The sequence below is a fragment of the Mus musculus genome, chromosome 18, assembly GCF_000001635.26.
Source record: "Mus musculus strain C57BL/6J chromosome 18, GRCm38.p6 C57BL/6J".
NCBI classification, from domain to species: domain Eukaryota; kingdom Metazoa; phylum Chordata; class Mammalia; order Rodentia; family Muridae; genus Mus; species Mus musculus.
The window spans coordinates 12,586,742-12,601,895 of NC_000084.6; the positions used below are offsets into that span (position 1 = coordinate 12,586,742).

Below are 15,154 nucleotides of genomic sequence, written 5' to 3' on the forward strand. Positions count from 1 at the left end.
GGCCCAGCATGACCTAGATCACCTTCCCAGAACGCACGGCTAGTTGATGGATGCGTGGCTCTCAGGGACAGACAATTCTACTGATGCTGTAAAAAAAAATGCAGTGTTACTGGAGTCTCTGGAACTGGCTCAGTTACAAACCAAGAAAGCCAGGATTGCAGAACAGGTCCTGTTCTGAGATCTCTCTGCCACTGGCAAGATCAGACAATTTTTTTTTTAATGGAGCAAGACACCCACAAGAAGATTTGAATGCTACACTCTTTTCTCTCTCTCTCTCTCTCTCTCTCTCTCTCTCTCTCTCTCTCTCAGCAGCTCTGTGCTTCACTGGTAGATATAACCGCCTTCTCCTCCAGTGCAGAAGTTTGCATTCACTGTGACTAAAATTCTCAATGCAGCTCTTTCAGGCAAAATTCCAGATTTTAATATTTGTGTGTGTGTGTTGCATGATCATGCCATGGCACACACATGAAGGTCAGAGGACAAGCTGCAGGTTCTCTCCTGGTGTGTGCTTCCCAGGTATTGAACTCAGCTCATCATGCTTAATAGCAAGTGTCTTTACATGCTGAGCCTTCTTGCCAGCCCAAATTCTAAGATTTTAACTTGTAGAAGCCCAAGGCTCCATCCCTTCAACTGTCTTGGTCCCAGATAAATCCAAAGCAGAACCTCCTGTAAAAACATTTAAAACTGATAAATAACTACAAATATCTATGGGGTACTATGTGATGATTCAGTACATATGTGCAGTGTGCGAGCCTCATCCCAAGGGTAACTCATGCCACCACCTCTTTACACTACACACTTAGTGTTTCCTAGAAATGGGTCCTCTAAGCTCCTTCTAGGTCATTACAACATATGCAGTAAGTGGCCGGGAAATAGTGTCACCTGCTGTGCTGTGAAACACAAGGATCTACCCCCAACCATCCCCCTCCTCCCCTCTTCTCTCTTCCTCCTCCCTCACTCCCAGCTCCTAGCATAGTGAGCACCATTTCACTCTATCTCATGAAATACAGAAGGACTTGTCTTTGTGTGCATGGCTTATTTACTTATCGTCCTCCAGTTCCATCCATGGTGCCACAGATGGCAGGATTTCATTCCTTTTTACAGCTGAATACTATCCCATTTTGTAGCTCTAGCATATCTCCTGTATTTGTTCACCTACCACTGGACCCTAACTGATACCTTGGTTCTTGTGGATGGAGCAGCAGTGCACACTGGATGCTCTCCATGACGTCTCTTATACTCTGACCTTCTTTCTCCCCTTTGGTTACCAAGCCCAGTAATGGGCGTGCTAGATCATATGGCCATACTGTTTTCCATAAAGGCTGCACTAATTTACACTGGGTGGTGATGTATATGAGTGCCCCTTTCTTCCCATCCTTACCAGCACTCATCTACAGATTGCTTGTAGTCATTCTTACTAGGGTGAGGTCATGTCTCCCTCTGGGTCTTGTGAGCATTTACCTGATGTGGGCTGGAAACTGAGCCATGGTTGAATCCTCTGCTGCTGCCCTTCTGTCCTGCCAGTTGTCTCTTTATTCTGCTGAGATTTTTTACTCCAGAATTTGCTTAGTTGTTATAGTCCTGGTTGTTTATTTTTGTTTTCGTTTTCTTGCTTTGAGATTATTTCCTTATATTGACATATTGAAGTGTTATCTGGGTTTTCTTCTAGTAGTTTCGTGTCCTTGGCTCATTTTGAGTTAACATTTGTATACAAGCTTCTAATCGATCTTCTGAAGATCAGGGCACTAATTATTGAAGAGACTATTCATGCAGTACATTTGAAGCATCTTTGTCAAACACCCGGCTATAGATGCATGGACTGTGCCACTGCCCTGTGAGCCAGTTTTTTTTTAACAGTGCTATGCAGTTTGGGTTAAGTAGCTTTGTAGGGTGTTTCACATTATTAAAGTGCCTCCTACTTAGTGCCTTGTGCTCATGATTCAACTTGTGATATTTGGTCCACCATGATTTCTCTCTCATCTGTGCGTCTCCCACTCTCCCTCCCCCTCTCCCATGAGAGATGCTGGCAACTGCACTGGTGGGCTATGATGCATGCATCTAGTTTCTTCACTCTTCTAACAATATAACAGCCCACTGGCAGAGGAGCTTCAGACAAGTCTTCATACTTGACAGGGAAGCATAAACTGGGAAGTCCCCATCAACTATCCTTGGAATCCACAGCAATTGTTCTCTTAAGGAAGGGACAGTCGAGCTGACCAGTGCTGGTTCCTAGAAATTGTTTCCTTCCAGTCTCAAAAAAGTGCCAGTGACCCAAGAATGTATAGATTCAATTCCACAGAAGTTTTGAGTGTGTGGTTTAGCTCACACTACATAAGTCCTAGCTATAATGAACACTGAGAGTTGCAGTAGAGAAAAAGATCCAGAACCTTCTGAAACATTAGAGTCTCTCCATGAGTGTGCAGAGGGCGAGGTGCACACTGGTGAAGTCCTCTGTCACCAGGCTTTCAATTTACTTGATAAGCTTAATTATTTCATACTCAGATGTGCATGCCTGGATTGTAATAGAGCTATAAATACTAGGCCCTGGCATGAAGTCTGTAGTATGAATATATTAATAAATCCTACCGAGGAGTTCATCCCCGCCTTTGACCATTTATGTTCTCGGAAGAAAGACACATACACAGCCTTTATATTTAAATATGCTTTAAGTAGCATAATAGCTGCGCAACTGCCTAACCTCCATGCTATTAGAATCTACCTCCCACTTATAACTCCAAGTTATTACTTACTAATTTCTATGGTTCATCTTGGCTGCTCTTGACCCAACTGAGCAGCCCTCTGGGTTTTACATAGTGGCTCTCTTTCTCCCTCCTGCATACCTCCTAAGGCATGGTGGCTTTCCCTTGCATGTTCTTACCCTTCCAGGGTGGCTTTTGTGTCTTTCCTCCCTCCTTATGATCCCAAGCCCGGGAAACCTAAACCCCACCTCTCTCTCTTCTCCCCAGCTATTGGCTGCTGGCATCTTTATTTGCTAATCAGAACTAACTGGGGGCAGGTTCTCAGAAGCTACATGTAGGCCTTCTTGTAGAAACAGTCTTGGAGAACCCAAATTAGCATTAGAATACAAGCAGCTACAAAGTTTATCCAAAGATAAATCTCAGGCTTTTGACTATTCTCTAGCAAAGAAGCTTCCTCTAAAACAAAGCCGAGACTCTGGGACATAAGTGCTAGGACCTAGCTGGCCTCTACCAGAGCTCAAAGCACATGGCAGGGCTTCTGGGTCAACCAAAGACCAGCTATGACAAGCCAGCTCCCAACAGAACTGTCTCCTGTCCCTTAGTTCTCTCCCTGAAGTCATTGGAACCTGAGCTAATTCTTGTTGTGGGACATTTAAAAAGATTGGCAAGTTCCTGCTACACCATGGCTCCAGTGGGGTGTTCTCATCTCGGCAGATTCTCTGGCCTGGAGTTCCTGAGTTCCCTTGATGGGTCGTGGCCATTCCTAGACACAATGCAGTTAGCTGTCACAATTCCCAGTAACCTGGTAAAATCAAAACTCTAGAAACTTATAAGTAATCAGTCAGATTTATATATCAGTAAATTCTCAATTCAAAAGATGCCCACACAATAATTTCAGAGCCAATTGATAATGATACAAGGTGCCTACCTAGATTAGACAAGTTACTCCAATTATTCTATCCCTATATGATATCTACCTGTGTAGATATAATATTATATCTATTTAAAGCCACACAGAATCTGAATCATCCTGTTCACCCGCCACCTTGCTTCCTTCCTCTTCTTGTCTCCTCTGTCTGTTTCTGCGACTCTTCGCTCTGCCTCCCTTTTCCCTGTCCAATCACAGGCTTCTTGTATTAATAATTAAATTAATTGGACAGGGAAAATCCTGGTATAATTCCTTGCTTCCTTGAGCTGAGGTTTAAGCTTACAACCTTTTTCTCTTGTAGTTTGGAATATTCTAGAATTTTGAGGAACAGAAAATACCTCTGTTATTTCACAAGCCCTTTCTTGATAACCGAGAATATGTACGTAAAACTATGAGGAAAACGTACTATTACTATTGCTACTGCTGTTAACAACACTTTAACATGGAGTCAAAGGTTAAATAAGGGTTGGGGTGTAGCACACTTGGTAGAGTGCTTGCCTAGCATGCATGACGTCCTGAGTTCAGACCCTAGCACTACAGAAACCAGGCATGCCTGTAATTGTGGCTCTGGGAAGATGAAGGCAGAAAGATCAGAAGTTCAAGGCCATCCTGGCTTCATATCAAATTCAAGGCTAGGCAGGCATACTTGAGACCTTGTACTCAAACACCTCAAAGTTAAATAAATATGAAACGCATGGCCATCAAAGATCTCATGAAGATGTTTCCTGATGGCCGACTTGATCTCTTTCTCTGACCTGCTCTTCTAAGGGAACAGAGAAGGAAGTTGTCCCCTGGGTGGTACGTGATACTGCTGTTTACACATGCAAGGTGGACGTGAAGTTAAGAAGAAACCTTAATCATAGCTCCTATGTCCAGTTCACCATCCCATCTGCTTCACACCATCTCACTGTGACTTTCAGCATTGGCCTTTCTTTGACTGTACCTTTCTCTGGCTCGTGAATTCAGCTTTATACACCTGTGCCATAGGTCAACACGGAAACTGCTGTCTTGTTCCCATAACCCTTCCAACACACACACTATGCTGGTGTGGCAGTTCTCCAAGTTTATACTCCAACTGCCTACAGTGCTACCTGTCTTTGCAACACTCTACTATGGACTGCCCCTTCCCCTTCCTCATGACTGGTGTTCCTTTAACCTCTCAAAGAAACAACATATTCAGGGTCTACTGCAGGGGGAACCAAGCCCATGCACCTTCCACAGAGTGAGGATCTCACCCTAGGTTATATTTGTGATGTAAATAATTTTTCTAAAGACAGAATCTCACTATGTAGCCCTGGATGGCCTGGAACTCATTTTGTAGAACAAGCTGGCCTCAAACTCTCAGAGATCTGGCTGTCTCTGACTCCCAAGTGCTAGGATTAAAAGTGTGCACCACTAAGCTAGCCCATAACTCTTGTTTTCATAAAAGCTATAGGAATTGTCTTGTATGCTGAATTAATATCAACAATATTCTGCTCCACACCAACGTACTTTGACTTATTAATAATGAGGCTGTGACATATAATTTGACTTGCTTGTCAGTGGAGTATCTATTGAATAAAATATATATTGGTATTAATGATACCTATATATTTGTAATTTAGTTTAGAAATAAATTTACAGTATATTCTCTCTTTACCCATGGGAGAGAAAGGAGCTGATTTCTAAGGTGGCTCCTGCTACCTAGACAAATAAGCACTGAGGCCATCCCTCCTATAATCCCAGGCCAAGTGAAGGCAGACACATCATTCTAACCAGACTGGGGAAATGAACAGTCTAGAGACTTCTGGGAACAAGAAGCAGCTTACTTCTGGCACCTTCAGTTCCATGTGGTAGAGCTAGCTGAATCCTTGCCTTCTCTAGCCCACATCCCTCTTTTATTATTGATTTATTTTTTACCTGAAAGGAAGCAGAGTGAAACGACAACAATTTACTATTCTTAATCTGACATCATACTGTCTGCTTGAACTGGGGATTCTTTTTGTTATTATTAGATATTTTCTTTATTTACATTTCAAATGCTATCCCAAAAGTTCCCTGTACCCTCCCCCTGCCCTGCTCCCCTACCCACCCTCTCCCACTTCTTGGCCCTGGCATTCCCCTGTACTGGGGCATATAAAGTTTGCAAGACCAAGGGGCCTCTTTTTCCAATGATGGCCAACTAGGCCATCTTCTGCTACATATGAAGCTAGAGATACGAGCTCTGGGGGTACTGATTAGTTCATATTGTTGTTCCACCTATAGGATTGCAGACCCCTTCAGCTCCTTGGGTACTTTCTCTAGCTCCTCCATTGGGAGCCATGTGTTCCATCCAATAGATGACTGTGAGCATCCACTTCTGTATTTGCCAGGCACTGGCATAGCCTCACACAAGTCAGCTATATCAGGGTCCTTTCAGCGAAATCTTGCTGGCATATGCAATAGTGTCTGGGTTTGGTGGCTGATTATGGGATGGATCCCTGGGTGGGGTAGTCTCTGGATGGTCCATCCTTTCGTCTTAGCTCCAAACTTTGTCTCTGTGATGTTGATCTTCCTTCTTCTTGATTTTCTTGTGTTTTGCAAATTGTATCTTGGGTATTCTAAGTTTCTGGGCAATATCCACTTACAGTGAGTGCATATCAAGTGACTTCTTTTGTGATTGGGTTACCTCACTCAGGATGATATCCTTCAAGTGGGGATTCTTGATCTGACATCATACTGTCTGCCTGAGGTGGGGCATCTGGCTAGCCATTTGAAGACTGAAATAAAGACAGTACAATAGTGTCGTGTCTGCTCTCGACCAGCAAGAACAACACGACCACCAGTTCTTCTAACAGCAGTTTATTCAGCAAGCTTCAGTCTTCATCTTTCTCCCTCCATCATTTTCCCCTGAAGCCCGGGCCTCTCACTCTTATATACTCTCAGCCCCCATCCACTCACGGCAGGCCACGTCACCTCACCAGGCATGCAGCTTCAGCCAATCAGGGCGGCAGGGGCATGTCTCCACCAAATATGGACTTGTTTACACAGCCAGCATCATGGTGCACCTGCACAGCTCTCACGATGGTCGTGGCTTATTTTCAGGTGTATGAGGAAGTCAGGTGCAAGTCATAAGACTTAGCTGCAGTCCCGGGTGCCATCTTGCACACCTGCTCCTCACACAATAGCTCACATGATACATCAAAATTAACTTGAGACATTTGAAGATTCCAGTGAGAGAGCTGAAATCATAGAAATGCTAGAAGAAAATGACGCTGAATATGATCAGAGGAAATTTGGAAGGCAGGATGATGCCATGACAGAAGGAGACAGGGCAGAGGAACAATAGCTGCACCGCTCAGTTTGTATAAAGCCTTCTTAATTTCAAATATCCCACACCTTTGTACACAGCAAGTGAAGGAAAATTTAGTTCCTCCCTTGTTTCATTAGAAGGCAAATCAGGAAAAGGAATAAACACAAGAAATCAAATGTCTGTATGGCAAGAAATGCAGGGAAATAAAACACTGAGAAAAATATTTGTAAAATGCAATACAGAAAACATTTATACTTTCATATGTTGAGAGCTTTACCTAACCATACACATGGCATGCAGCATTGACTCCAGAGGAAGAGGCAAGAGGGTCTCAAATTCCAGGCCAGCCTGGGATATGTAGAGAGTTCTATATAGTGAGGACATGAAATGATAAATAAAATAAACACAGGGAATAAAATTACCAAGGGCAGGCATATTTACCGAAAGAGAATGGCAAATGGCCCCTGAGATAAGACAGCCACCTTCAATCTAATATAATTAATAATCAAATACATGTATGAAATGTAAAATTGTTTCCTGTAGTATAGACTAGGTTATCTAAATAGTACAAAAAGCAAACAAATGCATAAAGAGTCATTTGGTTGTATATCAACAGCCTTTTGAGGGGAAGAAAGCATCAGTGTGGCAGTAAATACACAACTGTAGATGTGCCTCTGTTTCTACGTTTATTTAATTAAGAAAAGCACACCATGGCCATTCTTTTTTAAGACAGGATCTCACTATCTAGCCCAGGTTGGCCTCGAACTCATAGAGATCCACCACCTGGCTCTGCACCCTGGGCTCTAGGACTAAAGCATGCACCACTAGCCACAACCCACGGGCAACAACTAGACTATAAAGTTGTTCATGCTTCGTTGCTTTGCTTGTTATGTTACATATCAGTTTATGCTATGTGTATATGTGATGTCCATTTAAGCTGGAGATAACTTCTCAATGAGCAAGGATGCTGAAATGGTAGTTCACTATGTGTGGATCTTTCAGGGACAGACACTACAGCTCCCTTTCCCCCTGCTTCCATTTTATCCTACCAATGTGACTACGTGTCTTCTGACTTAACCTCCAATGTATATCCCATCCCTGGTGCCCAAGGCCAGTTTATGTAAGAGAAAGACTACCTACATAAACTCCTGCTTTCACCAAGAATCATTAGGGACCCAGCTGGTAATGAGGCAAGGAGGGGACCAACCATAGAAACATAATTTCCAGTGACCTGCCGATGTTCCCTGGCAATTGGCTATCTGTAACTGAATAATGAGCCATATAACCAGAGACCCTGACACTTAGAATATGAACAGGACCCATACGTGCTCACCCCGTGTGCATCGTGTGCTTGGTACAGAGTGATAAACCTGCACTGAAGAAGTCCATTCTTGGAAGAAACAAAAGGCATCAGCCAAGAACTAGCCCAGGAAGAGGCTGTAACCACGCCTTTAGTTTTTCCTTCACTGTGGTATTTCTCAGCTGCCCCGGCTTCTCCAGTTGAGCTGGTATAGTGTTGTTCTTTCAATGGGTAATTGTCATTTTGTCAGGTAAGGTTAGCCATAAGTCATAGACCTATCAGGTGGTGACCAGGTCCTAGAACACATGTCATGAGCGAGCTTGCCCTGGGCAACCTGGAGCCCTATGTATGGGAGAGATCCAGAAATTCATATTTTAATAAGTATGACTCTCATGCTGGGAAAATATAGAAAGATACAGTGTTAGAGGAACAAATAGTCTCATTAAACAGAACTTCATTTGTCATTCATTCCAGATACTATTCCCTAGAAAACTATCTTGTTACTAGCGTCCAAATTCAATAGTTTCAGAGTATTTTAGGACCAAAACACAGATTCCAGCTGCCACAGATTCTCAAACACAATTTAAAGAGAGAAGTAGTGGGGAAAAGCAGATTTATTCAATGAGACCGAATTGGAAAAGACAAAAGGATCTAGTGCTTCCGCTCACCCTCAGTCCATCCACAGGGCACTGGTAAATTGAGGAAGAAAGAGGACAGGTGTCTTAGTCAGGGTTTCTATTCCTGCACAAGCATCATGACCACAAAGCAGATTGGAGAGGAAAGGGTTTATTCAGCTTACACTTCCACATTGCTGGTCATCAGCAAAGGATGCAGGACTGGAACTCAAGCAGGTCAGGAAGCAGGAGCTGATGCAGAAGCCATGGAGGGATGTTACTTACTGGCTTGCTTCCCCTGGCTTGCTCAGCTTGCTCTCTTATAGAACCAAGACTACCAGCCCAGAGATGGCACCACCCACAAGGGGACCTCCCACCTTGATCACTAATTGAGAAAATACCTTACAGTTAGACCTTGTGGTGGCATTTTCCCAACTGAAGCTCCTTTCTCTGTGATAACTCCAGCCTGTGTCAAGTTGACACAAAACTAGCCAGTACAACAGGCAAAGGTACAAATAATTAAACAGTTTTTGTTTAGCTATAGTCTCCTTGACCATTGTCCCAGCTCTGGTTCTCCGGGGTGGTTCATATGAGTCCATATTACTTTTGGGACAAGATTCTCTCAGCAGGTGACCTCTGCTCCCAGACATGGTCTCGCCCTCATGGGTAACTGATTTCATCTGGGTGTAGGTAGGGGTCTGTGGGCTCTGTCTTAGAAGACTATGCTGTTTCTGGAACCTGAAGTGATCACGAGCTTAGGACAGCAGCTTGTCACTGTGCCTTTAGCCCCAAAGCAGAATAAGACAGCCTGGTCAGAGGCTCCATGACTAGTGTGGATCTGCAGAGACGAACAGGCATAATTGTGAGTTTAAAACTCTCAGTTTTCAAATGGTGGTGCTTTTGGGGAAGGTTGTGGAAACTTTAGGAGGTGGAGAAAGTTGGTCACAGGAGTTGGGCCTTGAGGCTTTATAGATCAATCTTACTTCCTATATCCTCTGGGCTTCCTAATTGTGAACACACTGTGACCGTGTGCAGCCTCTGCTCCTCCCAACACATCTTCCCCACCACCATGATATGGTTTTTAACTAGAAGCAGAATAAAGCTTTCTTCTAATTGTTGGTTCTTACAGCAACAGAAGTGACTGACCCAGCAGGCAGCCAGGAATCAGAGAGAAACATACAAACCAAGGATAGAGAAATCAGGCTTTTTGTCCACCTTATGGCCCCAGTGAGGAGTGATGATTCTTAGCAAAACCATCCTAAATAGAAGCTACTGCTTCACTGACAAAACCAGCACAAAGATCTAACGCGGCCTTAGAATGCCAAGCAGCACCAACTTCCTGTGCTGCTACAGCCAGGGGATATCTATCAGTGTGACACAGGAAAGGTGAGGGAATCCCTTGTGCTTCCCAATGTCGGAAACCATTTTTTGCTTTTGTTGAAAGCAAGAATAACTCTTACCATCTCAAAAGACTGAGGAAATACCCAAGCTAAGTTGTGTGAGACACAAGAGTAAAGACCATGGAAAATGCACATCACAGGCAGATGGGAGGGAATGAGCAAGTGCAGAGAGAAGACAGAGTATGGCCCAGGGGAGTTGCAAACAATGCTAGGAGCCTGGGCAGAAATCCTGACAGCAGGAAGTAGCCTGGGGGAAAAGGAGCCTGGACGGATCTGTGGAGAATATAGCCATCCCGGACATCCCCACAAGGTAGTAAGCTATAGAGAGGCATTTGGTTGGTGCCTTTGGTGAGAGCAATTCCAATGTGTTGCTGGAGCCAGAGGCCAGGTGACCATACACTGAGGCAAGTGACTGGAGGGTGAGAAGGGTCAAGAGTCTTTGCTCATTACTCCTTGAGAAGTTTGGTTATGGTGAGAAGAAGGAACTTCGGGGACTTAGGATCAACGTAGAATTGGTTTTTGTTCTGAGAAAGCTGAACTGTGTTTTGTTTATTGGGAAAAATTTTGGCTTCTAGAACAAAGTTTTTAAAAAAGAAAGAAGAAAGGAAGGAAGGAAGGAAGGAAGGAAGAAAGAAAGAGAGAGAGAAAGAAAGAAAGAGAGAGAGAGAAAGAGAGAGAGAGAAAGGAAGAAAGAAAGAAAAAAGAAAGAAAGAAAGAAAGAAAGAAAGAAAGAAAGAAAGAAAGAAAGGAAGGAAGGAAGGAAGGAAGGAAGGTAGGTAGGTAGAGGGAGGATAGCCTAAATAGGTGATGGAATGGGAGTGAACCTGGAGGATTCTGGGAGGAGGTGACTTTGAAAATGAGCAAGATGTTCTGATACTAGAGGAGAGAAAGGGTGCAGAGAAGCGGGCAGGGAATGTAGGATGTTGCTGTACCCAGTAAATTAGGAGAGCTGGGTTTCTGGGGAGGAGGTGGGAGAGGGTGCCAGTGTGCATTATGGATAGTACAAGCTGGCCAGAAACAAAGGTAGTGCTTCCTGGATAACTTGGAATTTTAATTAACACTTAGGTGGATGGAGAAAAAGACTTGAGAATTAAAACATTTTTTCCTTTTTCATTTTATAGGAGCCAGCAATGGAGCTGTTCTTTGTGTAGTTTGCAGCCTGTGTAGATTGTCCCTCAGATTACACAGTATAGGCAAGGCCTCTGAATAGTTGTCTTCAGTGCAGATGTCTACACCCAACCCAGAGGTCTGATCTTGAGAGAACCAGGAACTCCTAATTACTAAGACATTCCAGTTGGGATACAAACCCCCTGACCTCAGCCATGTTCAGGGAAGGGTCTTTTTCTAGTTCCCCAGTGAGAACAACTGGACAGTCCTAAGAGCTGGCCACTTTAATTTTAATTAAAAAAAAAAGTCTTTGAAGTACATGGAACTTTACAGTAAATTCATGTAGCTTTCTTTTTTAAAGATTTAACTTTTTGTTATGAATAGATGTGTGTAGGTGTACGTGTGTAAGAATATGTGTATGAGTGTATGTATGAGTGTGTGTGAGTATGAATGTGTGTGTGTATAAGTGTGTGTGTATGAGAGTGTTTGGAGGTGGAATATGTACAGGAGCGTGGGTGCCCAAAGAGCTCAAAGTCTCTGGAGCTGGAGTTCCAGGCAGTTGTGAGTTGTCAGATGTGGCTTCTGAGAACTGAGCTCAGGTCCTCTCCAAGAGTATAACCTACTCCCACGTGCTGAACCATCTCTCCAGCCCCAGTAGCTTTTAAAATGTCCTTTTCCAAGCTACTTGATATACATGTCTGGGTATATTATAATGAAATGTAATAAATGAATATATGCAAGTACAGAAAATTTAAATTCAATAACTTTTGAAAAACATAAAGTATTTTTTCCCATAAAGCATTTGATTTTCTGCATAGTGCAGTGTCTTTCGGCCACTGTTCTTGTCACTCAGGAGCTACAGCACAGTGTGGCTCACCCCGACTCGGATCACACTGACAGCCACCATGAAGAGTCTTGCTTAGCTAAAGCAGCTTCCCTTGTGGGATGGCATGTGCTTCTACCTGATGGTTACACATGCTGCTATTCACACTAGCAGAGTCCTCCTGGAAAGGATGTCAGAAAGATTTTTTTGCCTACACAATTAAGTCCCCCATGGATTTAATGCGCTCATATTGAAAACACACACGAAGTGAGCGCGTGGGCCCAAACGATGTGACCTTCATGGTTACTTTGAAATGTGGGAGGTGGAAGAACACTCGATTGTCTCAGACAAAGCCTCCACAGGCCTCTAAATCTTATCAGCTGCTTTTGACCTTGGCAGTTGCCTCCACAGAAGGTGACTGAGTGAGAGAGACAGGCTTTCATCAGGCTCCATGCCCATGCACCATGCACCACGCGACTCCTCCCTTCTCTACCTCTGACCCTCTCAGGCTGACTCTTGCCTGCGTCCAGCAGAGATTCTCAACCATTGGGTCACGATCCCCAAAAGACCATCAGAAAATACATATATTTATGTTATGACTCATAATAATAGCAAAAGTGCTGTTAGAAAGTAGCAACAAAAAATAATTTTATGGCGGGGTCACTAGAAGAAGGGGTGGGAACCAGTGGTGTAGGGAAGATTGGTTCCCTGCCCGCCCTGGTCCTCAGTAAATTTGCTGTCGGTTACTGGCATTCTTTGTAAGCATTTGCGAGTTCCTAGGCTGAAGTGCACATTAAAAGGCTGGGCTTTTACCGGAAGCTTCTGGGAAGGAAGCAGAGAACTCCTGGGCACTGTCTCTGGCATCCCTGAGGGCTGGCGCAGTGGCAGCCGCATGTACAACTAACTGAAAGGGGGAGGAGAGAGAACACTGAGCAAGACCACTTGCAGGTTCCCCTGCTGCCCTTCCTGCAGCAAGAGGAAGTACTTAGCCAGCAGCGGGAGGCCACGCCCTACTACTTCCTGTATTCGTCCCCCACCCCCAAGATGTGGCCTTGCAAAGCTGTGTAATTTGGCCTTCTCTGCTAGAATCCAATTTGCCTCTGGTGATTTGCTACAGAGGGTAAGTTTGTTGTGAGGGCCCAGACAACAACGGATGCTTCAAAAACTGAGGGTCAAACAAGGGTCCAAGGCCATGGTGACCGCCACTGACGGCCTATGCCGCTGGGAGCTTTCTCCAGTCTGCCGCAGCTTCACGCTGTTGCTTAGTCGTCTGCTCTGTTGCTGGTGCCATTACTGTATTTTTGAGTTCATGAATTCTCTAAAGTGGGTCTCTAGGTTTCATTCCCCAGAGAATCAATTGGGGAAGAGGAAGGTCTGGGCTTCGTTTCAGCAAAGGTGAAGTTGATATCTGACCTGGACTGCCCATGAATGGTTTTCTATAGAATTGAAAACCAACAACGCATACATTCCAGGTTCACTTCTAGCCCTAGGATCTAAAGAGCACAGGACTCAGAACTGCGACCCAAGGAAGTCATCAAGGAGGTTGTCTAGGTTTTACATCCTCCAATAGGAAGGTGTACTGGCAAGAATGTCTATACACCAAGGGAAGCTACAGTAGACCTATAGACCCTGGAGGTGTAGGTAGAGCCTGGTACCTTAAACCAGTCAGAAACACACTGGCTGTGGGTACCATAAGCCCTGCCTCAAGATGGAGAAGTTCAGCTTGTTTGTTTTGTTTTTAATGTATTTACTCAGAGGAATTAGGAATGCCAACAGCTACAACCTTTTACATTTGTTTTTCAATTGAGGTGGTATTCAGTTACCAAAACAGTGATTTCTTAAGAAGCTGGAGCAAAGCCACCTGCAGTGGAAAGCCACCTGCCCTGTGTCTCATTACTGTGCAGTAGGCACCAAGAACCAGCTTTAAATTTTCATTCACTTACAGCTATCTTACAAGGCAGAGTTTGGGGCTTTTAAAAATAAGGACTTTAGTATCTTAACTATATGAAAGGAGGAACATCCTTAAAGATTGGCGGGGGGGGGGGGGGGGGGCGTGAGCATGCACTCGTGTAAGAGAGAGAGATCATGGAGGCTAGAAGAAGGTATTAGAGGCAATGGAGCTAGAGTTACAGATGGTTGTAAGCAATCCATAGATGCTGAGACTCAAATTCGGATCCCCTCTAAGAACAGTAAGTGTTTGTAACCACTAAACCACATCTCTAGCCCAGACACTGCGTACTTTAAAGAAAAATTTACATACCTTCCATTTCATGTTTTTTTTCTTTAAAAGATGGAAGTACAGGGGCTGGGGAGATGACTCCATCAGTAAAATGCCTGTCACACACGCATGAGGACCTGAGTCCAATCTGCTAACACCCATGACAAAGGACAGGCATGTGGCACATACCTATAATCCCGGTGCTCGGAGGATGAGGCTAAGATGATCCTTCTGTAGGCTTGGAGGACAACCAGGCTAGCTAAATTGTCAAGTTCAAAGTTCATGTAACACCTACCTCAAAAACTAAGGTGAGAGTGAGAGCACAGGCACCTGATGTTGACCTCTGCACATGCACACCTGCACGTGCATGCACACAGGCACCTGATGTTGACCTCTGCACATGCACACCTGTACATGCATGCACACAAAGAAGCTATACACAGGGTATGTGACTGTGCTGTGGACTTGGGAAAACTCTGATAGGACTTATTTACTGACCATCAATATCTTCATCCTCTTCCTCTTTACTTGGTTTATTTTCCTCTCCTCCTGTCTTTGTCCCTCTTCAGGTTGGGTGGCTGCCCTCCTTGCTGCCCTGGGCTTTCCTTCAGCAATGCAATAGCCTCCATGTATTTTCCTTTACCTCAGTTCCTTGCTTTTCCTAAGGCTGCTCTTCATTCACCCATCCATCCATCTCTTCTGGGTTCTTTGCATCATTACCAATAGAGAAGCTTAGATGTTCGTCCTTGGAGGTTGTGATGGTTTGTATATTCTTGGACCAGGGAGTGGCACCA

At 44.2% G+C, this 15,154-nt stretch overlaps 1 protein-coding gene across 3 annotated transcripts in view; it reads left to right on the top strand.

Annotated features, from left to right (window-relative positions):
• Ttc39c (tetratricopeptide repeat domain 39C) overlaps positions 1-15,154 on the top strand; it is a 156,302-nt gene that overhangs the window by 3,639 nt on the left and 137,509 nt on the right. For 2 of the 3 annotated variants that reach the window (XM_030250613.1, XM_030250616.1), the window contains exon 1: positions 13,160-13,262. The exons of the other annotated variant lie outside the window; for it this stretch is intronic. The gene's annotated coding sequence lies outside the window, so the exon portion shown is untranslated. Of the gene's footprint in view, positions 1-13,159; positions 13,263-15,154 lie in introns of those variants that run through there. 3 annotated transcript variants of the gene reach the window in all.